Source organism: Anguilla anguilla, chromosome 4, assembly GCF_013347855.1.
Source record: "Anguilla anguilla isolate fAngAng1 chromosome 4, fAngAng1.pri, whole genome shotgun sequence".
Taxonomy (NCBI): Eukaryota; Metazoa; Chordata; class Actinopteri; order Anguilliformes; family Anguillidae; genus Anguilla; species Anguilla anguilla.
The window spans coordinates 20,262,045-20,275,580 of NC_049204.1; the positions used below are offsets into that span (position 1 = coordinate 20,262,045).

The window sequence follows — 13,536 nt, forward strand, 5'->3', positions numbered from 1 at the left end:
CTCCCCCCTCCCCCTCGCTGTCTTCCTGGCAGAGCTGGGAGCTGTGCCGAGCCAAAGCCGTGGGTTTTTGGCTTTTTGTTAATTGTGTCACAATGGCTTTGTTATGTTGTGTGCCGTTTCCTCTTTACACCGGCTACAGTGATGTGTGGATACCCACTACAGTGACAAGGATATACAGCCATTCGCACACATAAACTCATACAAACACACACACACACTCACAAACACACACATAGACAGACACACACAAGAGTGACAGATAGACACAGAGAGAGATGGAGAGAGCAAGAGAGAGAGAGAGAGAAAGAGAAATGGAAGAGTGTCAGACAGATGCAAATCTGTCCCCTGAAAAGCGTGTTTATGTTTGTCAGCACTAATCTCATCATGAAGACAGCAACTGTACACATGAGAGCAACTGTACACTCCAACTGCAAATTGCTGCAATCCACGCACACCCACATGCATGCACACACACACCCACACACACACGCACACACAGACACACACACACGCACACACAGACACAGACACACACACACACACACACACACACACGCACACGCACACACAAATAATCACAGCTCAAGCTCAAACACCACATTACCACATGCCTAAATGCTGTATTTCACTCACTGGAGTCACAAATATGTCAACAATTAACTGTTCCCAAGAAAAACTAATTAAATTTTCTATAAAGAAATAAAATAAAAATTTTACTTTGGCACACTGTTTTGGCAGAATTTCTCTGAAGAGATCATCAAGGAGGTTTTAAACCACACAATCAGATAGCTAAAGAAGCACAGAAACTTTCTGAGCTCAGTTACCAGAAAAAAGCTGTTTATTTGGGATGCATCTCTAGTACCAGCACCAGCATGATTCACCGCAACAAATGATACTGGACGATTAGCTCAGGGGCTCAATAAACCACCACAGTGGTAGTATCTAAAGCAGCTAGATACGGGAACAGTTGCACATGAACACCATACTATAATGCTTTACTCTACTTCCAGTGCTGTAAGAATGACAGGAAATCGCTTATTAATTAGGGAGGTGACCATGGGCGTAACTTTAGTTTGAATATAGGTTATGGTTATGGTTGACAGTTACCACCCAAAACTGCCAAAAAATCATGGAAAGCATTAAAAATGAAGGATTAAAGCATTAAAAAAGAAAAAAAGGGAATGTAATGGAATCTGTGGTTCCTGCGACTTCTGTGACAAACAGCCAGACTTACTGGCCACAGGGGGTCATAGTGTTCAGGAAGAGGCTCAATCAGAGTGAGTTACAGAAACTCTTGCGAGGCCTAGAAAAGATGGGAAGCATAAATATTTGAAAACATAAATAAGCTAACTGACCATATTGAGCTACTGCCGACACTATCGCTTCAGAACTATGGCTACTGCGGAAGTACATTATTATAAAAGCTTATTGCCGTAGGAACAAAGGTAATGCAATGGAAATGGGTTCACTTGAAATCAGAAAGACAGATAATGGTCTTATCTTTCAGAAAATATTAACTATTATTTAGTCAACAGAAGTAGAAGGCATTCCTATAAGCAGACAAGGCAGTCGACAATAATAAGAATAAACAGGGCATATGGGATTGTTGAGGGAGGTCTGCTTTCAAGGGAAACTCCCATTACTAACACCAGATGAATGTTTCATACCCAGGAAAGTACCCCCGCATCCATTCTGATTTATTTATAACACAATCAAAGAGCACTATGGAAAGAGCACCCTTCAATCTGCCTTTAACTGCCAGAGGTAGATTGGCTGTAATTTATTGATGAGATGTTGATAAAACAATGAGAAACAGAACAGCGATATGCTAACAACTTCCTTTGGGATTCCTTTTGGACCAGCAATACGAAGAATATTCCAGAGTAGCAAAGTGATCAGGTAAAGGAACTTTAGCCATAAAAGAACTCGTAACAGTGCGAGAGTACGATGCAGGTATGTAATGTGGCACAGCTGCAGACCCTGAGAGTGTGATCGGGCAGTGTGATTGTGCAGAGCGCTCATAATTCATCCCATGACTGAACACAGACTGGCCACTGCACTCCGGCTCAGACCCTAACAAGCACGCCCTCCCACACTGAACTGTCATGCTCTCTTACTCTGAACTTACAGGAACACGCTCGCACTCTGAACCTAACTGTCATGCTCTCTTACTCTAAACTTACAGGAACACGCTCGCACTCTGAACCTAACCGTCATGCTCTCCCACTCTGAACTCAGGCACACCCTCTAGGGTTGCCAGGTGCCTGGTGTTCGTCCAGAATGTCCGGTTTTAAAATAATTTGCACAGGTCTGGTTCGCGGTCTCGACGTGTCTGAACCCTGACCCCCCCGATCTGTGATCTGTTCCGACAGCCTTAGCTAAGGCGGAGCGGTCTAGACAGGGTCCCTGTGGTCTCTGTCTCTCTAGCATCATCCCGGGCTGGGTTACATAAACCTCTCGCACCCACGCCCGCTCCCCGTTTTCTGGCGCGTGTGAATTCGGGGGTCGAGGCTGCTGACACAAGCCATTTCACCCAGCAGCTCATGCCGAATGCGCCACTTAAACACACGCACCCTATCGCACAAAAACTCCTCAAACCTTAATGAGCGTGCGCGTGTTGCATAATATCCCCGATCCATTAGTGTATTTACTGCATGGGATCTGAACAATGGTGAGACACATTATGCAAGGAGTAAAGCACAGTGCGGACAAAGGACAATGAAAAAATACCGGATTGCTTTAAGTGATAATTGCACAAGGGGGTTTTTCAAAGACCCCTGGAGACATCCAATCATTGCTAAAACATTTTAAAAACATAATCCCACAACCAACCCGCTCAACTCTCCCCACAAATGTGTGAGGAACCTGCCTTCTTGCAGGGCAATTATATAAGTTGTACAGTACACGAAAGCCTTCATCTCCTTGTTATCCAAGCCTGCACCCTGAATTGGTTTTTGAAGAAACCTTCAATGATCAATGCGGCTGATGTTTGCTTTGTCATCTGTGCACTGATGTAGTCTGAATGGGATCATTCTCTAAGTGTGGAAAAAAAGAAGAAGCTGGGTTATATTCCGGCACAGCGACATTCTGAATAACTCAAATAACTGCATCGCTGATTACAGACCCCGAGACAGCTACATGCTTCTTTTCAGCAATTCACTGAAGCATAGCAGCACCGGCACAACAACACTGTTCTTTCCCTGACATGAACCTTTTCGCTCAGAACCTATTCCCTTCCACCGTCTCAAAAAGAAATGCTCCCGGACACCCGAGGAATATGTGTTGCTCCGCACCGAAGGAATGTGGGGACTGGGCCCTCAGCTCTGAAACACAGCCTGGAATTCACAATGTCTGTCCATCTGTCACAATGCAGCCATTCTCTAAATCAGTGACAGCCAACGCATCCTGTCCAACACAGACAACTTCTCTCTTGTAACGGCATCATCCCGACCGGCCCGTTTTACATGAAAACAGCCAAAAAAAAGAGCTTGCCTTATTCCCTACAAGTCCACACAAAGCGCATAAAGATAAATTTACACAATTAGTAAAAAAAAGAAAAATAATAATAAAAAATGTGGACTTCCAACAGTGCTACTTTTAGAATATTTTATTGACCTTTTAGACAAAGGACAGTATTGATTCACAACAATGGCCGACTCAGTGTTAGTAAAGTGCTAATTCATTGCTGAACAACAGCTTTCCCCCCATCACTCATTTTGAATCTGTGATCGCAGGTGGGACAAAGTGTTATTTCGCTCACCTTTTTAACTTAAATGAGATGATGAGAGAAGATAAGAAGATGAAGGAAGAGCTGATAACAGTAAATGAGGAAATATACTCTACCAACTCCTTATTTCCATGTCATTCAAATATAAATGAAATATGCATTTCCTTATAATATCCATACCTACTTGGCAATGTTCTCAATATCAGACTGTACACACTGAGCATTTAGCATCCTCTTGAAGGACATACACAAGAAACTCTGAATGGCATGGAGCGTGTCCAAGAAAACAAAAACAAAAAATCTGAATAAAACCAAAACTGAAAAAAAAACTGCTCCATTTAGCCCTCTGTTGTGAGAGAAATCCTTCAGTACCCAGGCTATATTTAAGAAGTGAGAACTAGAAAGGAAAACAGCACTATGGAGTATGGACCGACGTGGGAAGGTGGGGCTGAGTTGTCATACTGCGATGGGAGGGAGGAGACTAGACGAAGCCGCGCTCGAATGGCAGACCTCTTCATTAGTGCAGTCAGCATTATTTATCATTAGTAAAGGCAGGCATGCAGGTGTTCAGAGACGCAGCAGGAGAGATAAATCAAACAGAGGGGGCTTATGGGAGCCAGGCTGAGAATGATGAGACACAGGGAGCCTATTGTATTTCTATTTCTGGCTGATTCACTCCAAACCCCCCCTCCCCCCCTTTCTCCTGTCACACCCCATTGTTTCCTTGGTAGCCCCCTTTCCCTGCATCTCCAACGCAACCACCTCCCATTTCCATGGCAACAGGCTCCCTGTCACATCGGCTGCCGCAGATGGGGGCTGCATCGTCTGGGCGACGCAGGGAGCCGGAGGAAGTGGATGATGAGAGGGGAGGAATGAGAGGGAGAGAAGGAGAAAAAAAGAAGGGGAGGATGATGAGAGGAGAGATGAGGCAGATAATTAGGGGGAGAAGCAGGGGAGGGAGGTTCTATTCCACAAAAGCTTTACTCCTTGGACCAAACAAATCGCATCAATTTGTTCCATGATAATGTTGAGCTAATCAAAATAATTCTGCTTCAGTCTATAACTGTATTTCCACTTCAGTCGATTGTGAATATATGCAGTATGTCATTCAAGTGTCTTAAGAAATACGACTAACAGAACGTATATACATGTCTTTCGCAGGAGAAACAGAACTCTCTATTCTCACAGTGCCGCTGCTGAGGGCAAGAAAACTGGGTTATATCAAGCTAAACAGTGACATGTTCAAATTAAGTCACAGATTCAACTAGTAATGTCACATTTCTAATGGCATGCTGCAACTTTGCTTTGCCTAAATCCAATCATTATATCATATTAGCCTTGGAATTAAAGGCTAATGCACTAGCGTCCTTTCACACAGTAAAAAATGTCATAGCTTCAGACACATAATAAATTACCAGGCAGACATACTGTGATGGCTAAATTTCTTTATGTTACTAATAACTTGATGCTACGATTGAATCCCTGGCCACGAAAGGAAATAGGAGGTGCATTACCGGAATCATGCTACATTTGTTATCTGCACATATTAAATGTTTCATGCTAGATACGCTATTCCATAACTGCACGGATGCTTCTGGAAAGCATCAGCAAAGTGGTCATTACACTGATACACGAGAAGGGCGCATCTGATGCTGAGGGGAAGTAACCTGATGCTGCTAAAATGTGAAAGTGAAAGGAGAGAAGCACTGAAAAGCTCGTCTCCTTCTTCTCCAGTAAAGAAAAGAATGCTCTGGAATAGGGACTCGTAAGTGCGCAGCGGTTCAAAGGGGCTTGCTTCATAAGGCTTAGCTACGTACTCCAGTCCTTCCTTAGCATGACGAGGTGTCTGTACGTAAATGCTCTTCATAATCCCCTGGTCTGCATATTCTTGGCTTTCTGAGTTCATGCCCTGTGGTTGTCCGTTATTATTTTTGCATTAAATGTTGTTAAAAAACTGAAAATACTGCTCAGGAATAATAATAACACTGCTAATCACGGTGTTAGAGATAAACCATGCTACAGGCCATGTGAATAAACCGAAACTCCTTTCATTACTGTGATATTCTGAGAACTAGCTGTTAGCTTACAGACAACAATAAAATCCTGCATATTTAGCTGACCCATGACGCTCGTTTTGCATCGAAAATGTTAGCGGACTGTGGTGCCTGAATCTGTGGGGCTGTGGGAGACTGTCATGAGACTGGGAACCAGCTGAAAAATAAGTGGCTCATGGGGGTGTCGGGTCAGGATTCAAGCCTAAATTGGGGAGATTTTTTTGGAAGTGAGGGTGCCGGGTCATCGGGCGTCACTAGCCTGGGCTGTGCGGGAGGTGGCCCCAGACTGGCCAGTCACAGGGCTGCCCTGGTTACCTTCCCTGACTCACCTGTCTGCTGAGCGTCTGAGGAGGAGCCGTGTCTTACAGGGGACTGCGTGTTACACACCTGCACAGAACCGCAGGGTCTCTACAGCAAAGTACTGCTGTAACAAGAGGGCTGGCGGAGGCAAACACGCATCGACACGACACCAATAACACAACAGAGCGCAATCCCCAGGTTCCAGCTTTTACTAAATCAGGAAGTCCAGTGGCCCACAAACAAGGTGGAGGACTATAGTCACTGATATTTAAAAACACTGCACATAATCCATCTGGACAAAGTTTCACAGAATGAAAATGAGTGACATAGAAAGACAGTGGACCGAATTATAAAAAATGTTTTTTCTTCCCTCCATAAATACAGTTTGGTGAGTTCTGCAATCACAAAAGTCAAATAGAATTGGTGAAGAACAGAAGCAAATACTTATTTTAATCGATTTATTAAAGTCAATTTATTTTGAAGTTAACTTTAAGTGAAGTGCTGACTGTGTCACAAAGAAAAGTCACAGTGTATGCTGCCATTGAAGGGCCTATTTCAGTGTGTACTGTACTGGGACTGCACTGTACCGTACTCATGTAAGGGGTCTGCAGACACAGAGGCACTGTTTGCTGTCGTGTTTGGAAATGGAGCTAATTTCTCTTACCCCACTGTCACTACAGTGCTATTAGTGCTTCCGAATAGAAACAGTGAACATGAGTATTCAAACCCCTGCACAGTTATGAAATATCTGCCTTTTGTGCGGCAGTGAAATTCAATACGCAGTCAAATGGTTTCGCCGGTTAAAAGCAACATGTCTAATGTGCCCCAGATCTGGGCCCGGTACCATTCAATATTCATGCACCGCCTCTGGGCGACCTTGTTTGGCAACATCAGACTCATGCACATACCCAGCGAATAAATCAGCTCGGAAGGCCGGGCTGCTCCCTCAATCCGAAAGCGCACAGAGGCGACCGGGTCACAGTCAAACTCACGCACCCAAAAACTCTGACAACAGCCCAGGCTGGGTATTTTTATCTCATCGGCTATATTTGCATCCCGCCTCCAATAATTACTATGTCTGGACCCGGGCCAGAGCGAGTAGACGGGTATAAATTCAGTTCTGTCAGATGTGCTCAAGAACGGATCGGCAGATTGACGCATGACTGATGTTCCTCCGCTCCTTTTTAAATTGATTTTTTTTTTTTCCACATTCAAATATTCCACTGTGTGCACATTAAATTCACTGATGAAATATCTTGTATTTCAATGCTTGAAATACATACTGTTAGTTGGGATTGAGCTCACAGAGTCTGGCTGAGCACGTGGTACTTCACTGGTTAATTTCTCAGACGTAGTAAGAGTAATCTGTGGGGGCGGGATCTGGATACGCTGTTTTTAATGTGGTAGTGTCGGTGCAGGATACGGCTACCTGTTTCTGTGCGCTGAACCAGCTTCATGCTTCACAGAGCAGACTGCGATTATTCGTTGAAAGCAGCAGCTCCCTTTCGTCTTAGTCTGCCCATTGTTTTTATACATCATTCCAGGGTCCACTTTGGAAACGTGCCAAGGGCCTACAAATTTACATCCTCGCACTATTAAGACACCGATAGTAAATTGCTCGTCAATGAGCTGTTTCTGGCGGCTTCTAGCTTGACTACCTTTGAGTAAAAGCATTCTCTCTTGTTCCACATACTAATCACAGTCCCTTGTGGTATGACATGCATTGTAGCTGAAACTGAATGCTGTTGTGCTGTTGCTATTTTAAAGCATATTTTATTGACAGTCCCAGTGTGTCCGTGTGAAGGAGAGAGGGAAAAAGAGTGTGCGGAGCATGTTTGTGTGCGTGCACGTGGGTGCATGCTGGAATGTATTTGTGTCCGTGTTTGGGTGAGCCCTACAAAGAGGGAGGCGGCTGATCACTCTGTCTCTTGGCCTCACCCTGCTTTCTCAGCAGCATCTGTCCCCCATCACCACGGCAACATAAACTGCTGCTTGGTCGCCATGGTAACGACACTGCCCCTGGCCCCACCCCCCACCCCCCACCCCAATGGCAGACTTGATTGTCTACCACCACTAAAAGTCAAACATCTGACCTTTCGCTCAGCTACACCACAACATTGCTCCACAAAATTTCCTTTTTGAATTGCGTGAGCTGCATTCTCTATAAATTAGCAATTAGCTCAGGGACAGACCATTACAACAGGGTATTGTAGCTTCTGTGTTCCTCCGTGCTTCGATTTAGCAATGATACAATACAACTCAATACTATAACTCATCACTGCCCACCACATACTCCAATATCTGCGGTATTGATTCAAGAGTGGGTCGATATAATTGGCTTTTATTACCCCGGCAACAATGTGTAATGCATATTAAACTGCGAGAAAACCACACAGGAGACAGATCAAAGAGAGTGGTGTGAGGGTGGTAACTGCACAATGCAATGAGAGTAGAGACCCTGCTGTGAGAAGTGTGCAGTACCTCACTCTCCCGGGACGGCGTGCGGACCTCTATTTATAAACATGGCCGAGCCCTACACCTGAGCTCCTCCACCGGAGGGGGAGGGCTGCCGGGCACGAGCCAATCAACACTGCGACGCTCGCCGCCGTATGCTCTCCAGCACCCCGACCCCCGGCTCTTCATTAAGATTCCGCTCAGTCCTCGCCACGGCTGGTTACACCACACTGTAAACAACACAGACTAACACCTGCGCAGGCTTACAAAACTAATGAGAACGAAGCGGGCCGGTTCATTTGAACCCTTCAAAGAGTAGGTTTTTTGGAATGTTTTTTTTCTGAAGTCAGTGTTCTAGAACTCTCTTGCTTTCAATCACTAGTAGCGATTGTTACATCAGCACTAGAATGTTCAGTTAAGAACATTCCAATCACATATTTGTGATCTTACACCTTAAAGGTGTGCAAGGATCGGAAGAGTGAACGGGTGTCAATATGGTGGAGAGGTGCGCAGGAAGGAACGCAGGGGAGGAATAAGGAATAAGTGATAAAGCAGAAGAACCCAGGAAGGTGACTGCAGTAGACCAGTGGAGAGGCAGGGATGGAGGGATAAGAAACAGAAAATAGATAAAGGAGCGAACGGCTGTAAATGAAGAAGAGTGGATGGGTGTATGGGGGTAGCTGAGGTGCAGTGCAGAAGAACGGAGCTCTTGCATTACGTGCCCAAATGACTTCCCGACTTCCCAACTCTGTGATTACGCAAGGCTAATGAAGGACTGACAATCCAGCGCGTCTCTCCCAGGGCACAAGCTGTCCCTGTGCCCAAACATTAACCAGCCAGGAGCCCAGCCCTACAAATAAACACCTGCTATTACTGAGCCACTGAGACACATCGTTCCTGAGGAATCAGAGCCAATATCTGCTTCTATAACAAACAAACACCTTACTTCCATCACAAATAATCCTTCCTAAACATAATTCTACATACAGTAGTCTCATCTGATCATGCCATATGTTATTGTTATTCAGCAATATTAAATCACACTATGGGCCTGATTTACCACAATCCTTAGCATGGGCAAAACATTTTAGCGCACGAAAAACCAAAAAACGTATCCAATGATTGGTCATGGTATTTGTTTTGCACCAATCATTGGCTGTGTTATTATTTTTGCGTGGGCCAAAATGTTTTGCACACAGTACGCTCCACTTTCTGTTTGTGAATATTGCTGTAAACGCAGAGAGCCAGTATCCGCAGACGGAGAGTAAATAACTCCCTCAGCTGGGAGGAGAGGGAGCGTTCAGCGCTGACTGAGGTGCCGGAGGCTCTGACGTTGGGCTCTGTGTTCAGGCTGCGCCGGGCCCGGTCTGCGCTCAGTGGCCCCAATTACCGCGGACGCGGCGATTAGCGAGCCGCGGCGCGCGGCGATTAGCGAGCCGCGGCGCGTAGGCCGGACCCGCTGCGCGGTTGCGCTGACTTCAGGGCCGCGAGCCCGCCGCCGGTGCTATAAAAAGACAGGCGGCAGCGGTAAGCTTATGTAACGGCGCACGCTGTCGCCCATCAATATTGCATCGGCCACAGGCAGGAAGTGGGTACGGCTGGGGAGAAAAGGCTCCTTCCCCCGCACACGCACCCTGACATCTATAAATAACACACCAGGTAGGCAATGAGGGGGGATCAAAACCAAGCCTCTCCATTAACCACTCAACAAAAGCACACATACATGAACGCGCACTGTGCAGGCCACGAACACGCACTGCACAGGCACATGAGTGAATTGTTTGTGTGGGGCTACACATAAACATCAAATTAAACCACTGTAGCCTTCATTAATCTGGCAACAAGGCGTCGGATATGAATAATGAAGACAGAAGACTGTTGTTACTGCACCTCCATCTACACTTCACTGTTATAGGACAATGAGGGCAGGAGATCACCATTGCGATAAAGCTGTTAATTGTATCTCAACAAACACAAGCAGGTGCATGCAATAATGAAGACCCCCACTACGTGTTTGATTGGAGTTAATGAAGCATTTCAGTCAGTGGGCATCCTGAAGGCGCCATTGCTGAACACAAATATAGCTGTTTTCAGAGAGCATTTAAACAACATGCAGCAAGACTGGAAACATGTCAAGAGCCATCTTCAACGCTTGCCAATTTCAGAACAAGTTTCTAAAGGTTAATATCTAGCAGGCCTGGGAAATCTCCCAAATAAATATATCATTCCATAAAAAAATAAAAATTCAAATATCCCACTTGTAGCAATTACTTGACAAGGCCACACTCTAGCAGACTTTCCAGCAATTCATCTCGGATAGATTTGCTTCAACAGTTCTATGAATCATTTCTACAGAGTCCGCTCATTGGAAAAAAGGAGACCGATGACTCAGATACAAGATACAATGTATACTCTCGACATACAGAAGGCAAAGCTGCAAGACAGTCTTTGAATCCTGATGTCTCCCTGGAATCTACCATTTCTGAACAGAAATAATGAATCTTAATGTGCTGTGTTTTCAGACTTGTGGAAATCCAATTCAGCCAGATAACCTTGTTAATTAATGGAAAAGTATTCAGTTAAGAGAACACTCCGAGCTCAGCCAGAAAATGGAAAATGAGCGCTATGGTCTCCTCAAGTGGAACAGGTCTACATCAAAAACATTATCTTTTTTATAATGAGTTCTGAGTTGAAATGATCTTTTGATCGATAGCTGCTTCATGGAGGCTGAGAGGTACTTGTGCTATGGCACAGAGTGAATGAAAAGTAAATTACCAAAGGCTTGTTCTGCACACCCAACACTGCAGCATTGCATATTTTAGAGACTGCATGTCTTGTCCTCTGACCCCTGAGCTGGATGGAACACTTTACCTCACAATTACAAGTGTAACATTTAGCAGAGTTCCACAGATGCTGAAGAGAATGTTTCGCACTTTCTTTGTTGCCCTCCCTTTATCATTCTCTCTCTCACTCTCTCACTCACTCTCTCTCTCACACCCACACACACACAAACACATGCAAGCACAAACACACGCAAACACACATACACACACACACACACACACACACACACACTTGCACACTCGGCATCACATCTCCTGCCAGAGAGTGCGATGCGAGCGCATGGGGTGAGAGGGTCTGGCCCTGCAGCCGTCTCCAGGCACTGTGATGGGATAAGTGCCCCCTTCAGCGGCAGGGCCCGCCCCGGCACATGGAGAGGGGGGTAAATTACAGAGTGCGGCGGCAGCGGCAGCGGCAGCTGTGTCACACAGCCTCCATACGCAGCCAGGAGGCAGACCTATTAATCCTGGAACAGGCCTTTGAAACGTAAACTCAAGGTCAGCGTCAACTCTTTTGTTTCTCCCTCGGTGTTGTTGCGGCTGACATGAAACTTGCAGCGAAGCAAAACCCAGCGACAGAAGTTCAGCCACGATGACGCACCAAAGGAAAGAGCTTTAACAAGAACGGGGCAGGGAGGGAAGACTGGTTTACATCTGGTGTGGCAGGTGAACTGTAGTCCTTAACCCAATAATGAGTCCAATTAAACAATTAGGAACTAAGGCAGAATGAAACCCAAAACCCCAAAAGACCTCGAAGACCAGAACCATGTTACAGAGTAACTGCATTACGCAGAAAAAACACCTTGGTGTCTGTACTCATTTACATAATTAACAATAAACTGATGCTAAGTGCGGGAGAACATATTGTCTATTAAAATGAGCCGGTTCTCGAGCATTTCACTGTCCTGATTTGAGTATCCGCAGCTGCTCCACAGACAGGAAGTCCAATGAGAAGAGAAAGTAAATAAAAGTTGCATTATTATGAATTATAGATGTGCCTGGTGAGGCTCAGCCTACAAGTGGATGTCAGTGACCTATTAATAGAAAGTGCTCGCACAAGGCACGACTAAATATAAGCGTTGCGCTTTCTGCACACAGAGTCCCTGAAGTAAACTGGAAAAAAGGTCACCCTGTTAAAAATTTCCTGTTGGAAACAAGGGTGGATGCATTTGAATCCACGCTTAATGTGTTGTCCGCTGGTGACGATTAAAATCAATCTTCAGAGCAGCCATTTGGCGTGTCAGTAACAGTTGCTTGAAAGTACAGAGTGACTGAGGCGCTCGCTCACAGTGAGAATGTGGGCTGCTGCCAGTGACACACTGAAATAAAAATGACCTCACTCTTAGCAAGGAGCCCACATAAGAACACCCAAGTGAAACTGATCCACACATCAAATAGCAAATAAGTGCCCCCTGGCTGAGAAGCTGGCATGTGAGGAGCAAAGACCTGCCTTTCTCTGGTGGAAAGGCTGTGTTATGACAGTGTCACTGAGTTACTCAAAACGGGGTGTGTAAAAAAAAAAGCCGGCTTGGGAATGTGGGGCTTTTGCTACATGCTAATTTATAATGTGACGTAATGGGAGGAGCAGCATCGAGGACGTGAGGATCCGCTCTCATCTCCACCGCAATGCCAACTCTCTGATACAGCAAGTCCCGTCCATGTTCTGGGGCCTGCCATGTTCTCGTCCACAGCACTTAAATACTCACGTTTTTCAGTGGTCCGGCTAACCTTCAGTTCGCTGCGTTAGCGTAGCACATAGGAAAACTCCCTGCCCCTCCCCCCACCTTTAAAACACCAGGGTTCCATGCCTGGGTCACGACAAGGACGTCCTCACCGTGCCCTCAGTATTGATTCATGCTTTAATCTCTGCGCGGCTTTGACCCGAAAGTGACGGCCGCACCCGAGTGCATTCCGGTGATTTCACCGCAGGCGGAGTGTACGGAAGAAACTAACAAATGGGACAGCCGGGCCGCGTCCACGTCCCCAAAAAACGCACAACAGCAAAAACAAGAGAAAGTGCTAAATCTGACTCACCTGTTGAACGGTGGCCATGGAGACAGGGCAAGGGGTCGGCAGCACACGGAGAGAAGAGAGAAAACACAGAGAAAAAGACTCACGTTAACTCTTGGCAGACACGGCATACAGATTTAGGCTGCGGCTT

General features: G+C 45.7%; 1 protein-coding gene across 8 annotated transcripts in view; it reads right to left on the reverse strand.

The window, feature by feature from the left end:
- LOC118224817 (microtubule-associated protein 4) overlaps positions 1-13,536 on the reverse strand; it is an 85,144-nt gene that overhangs the window by 31,307 nt on the left and 40,301 nt on the right. The gene's annotated exons all lie outside the window — the stretch shown is intronic.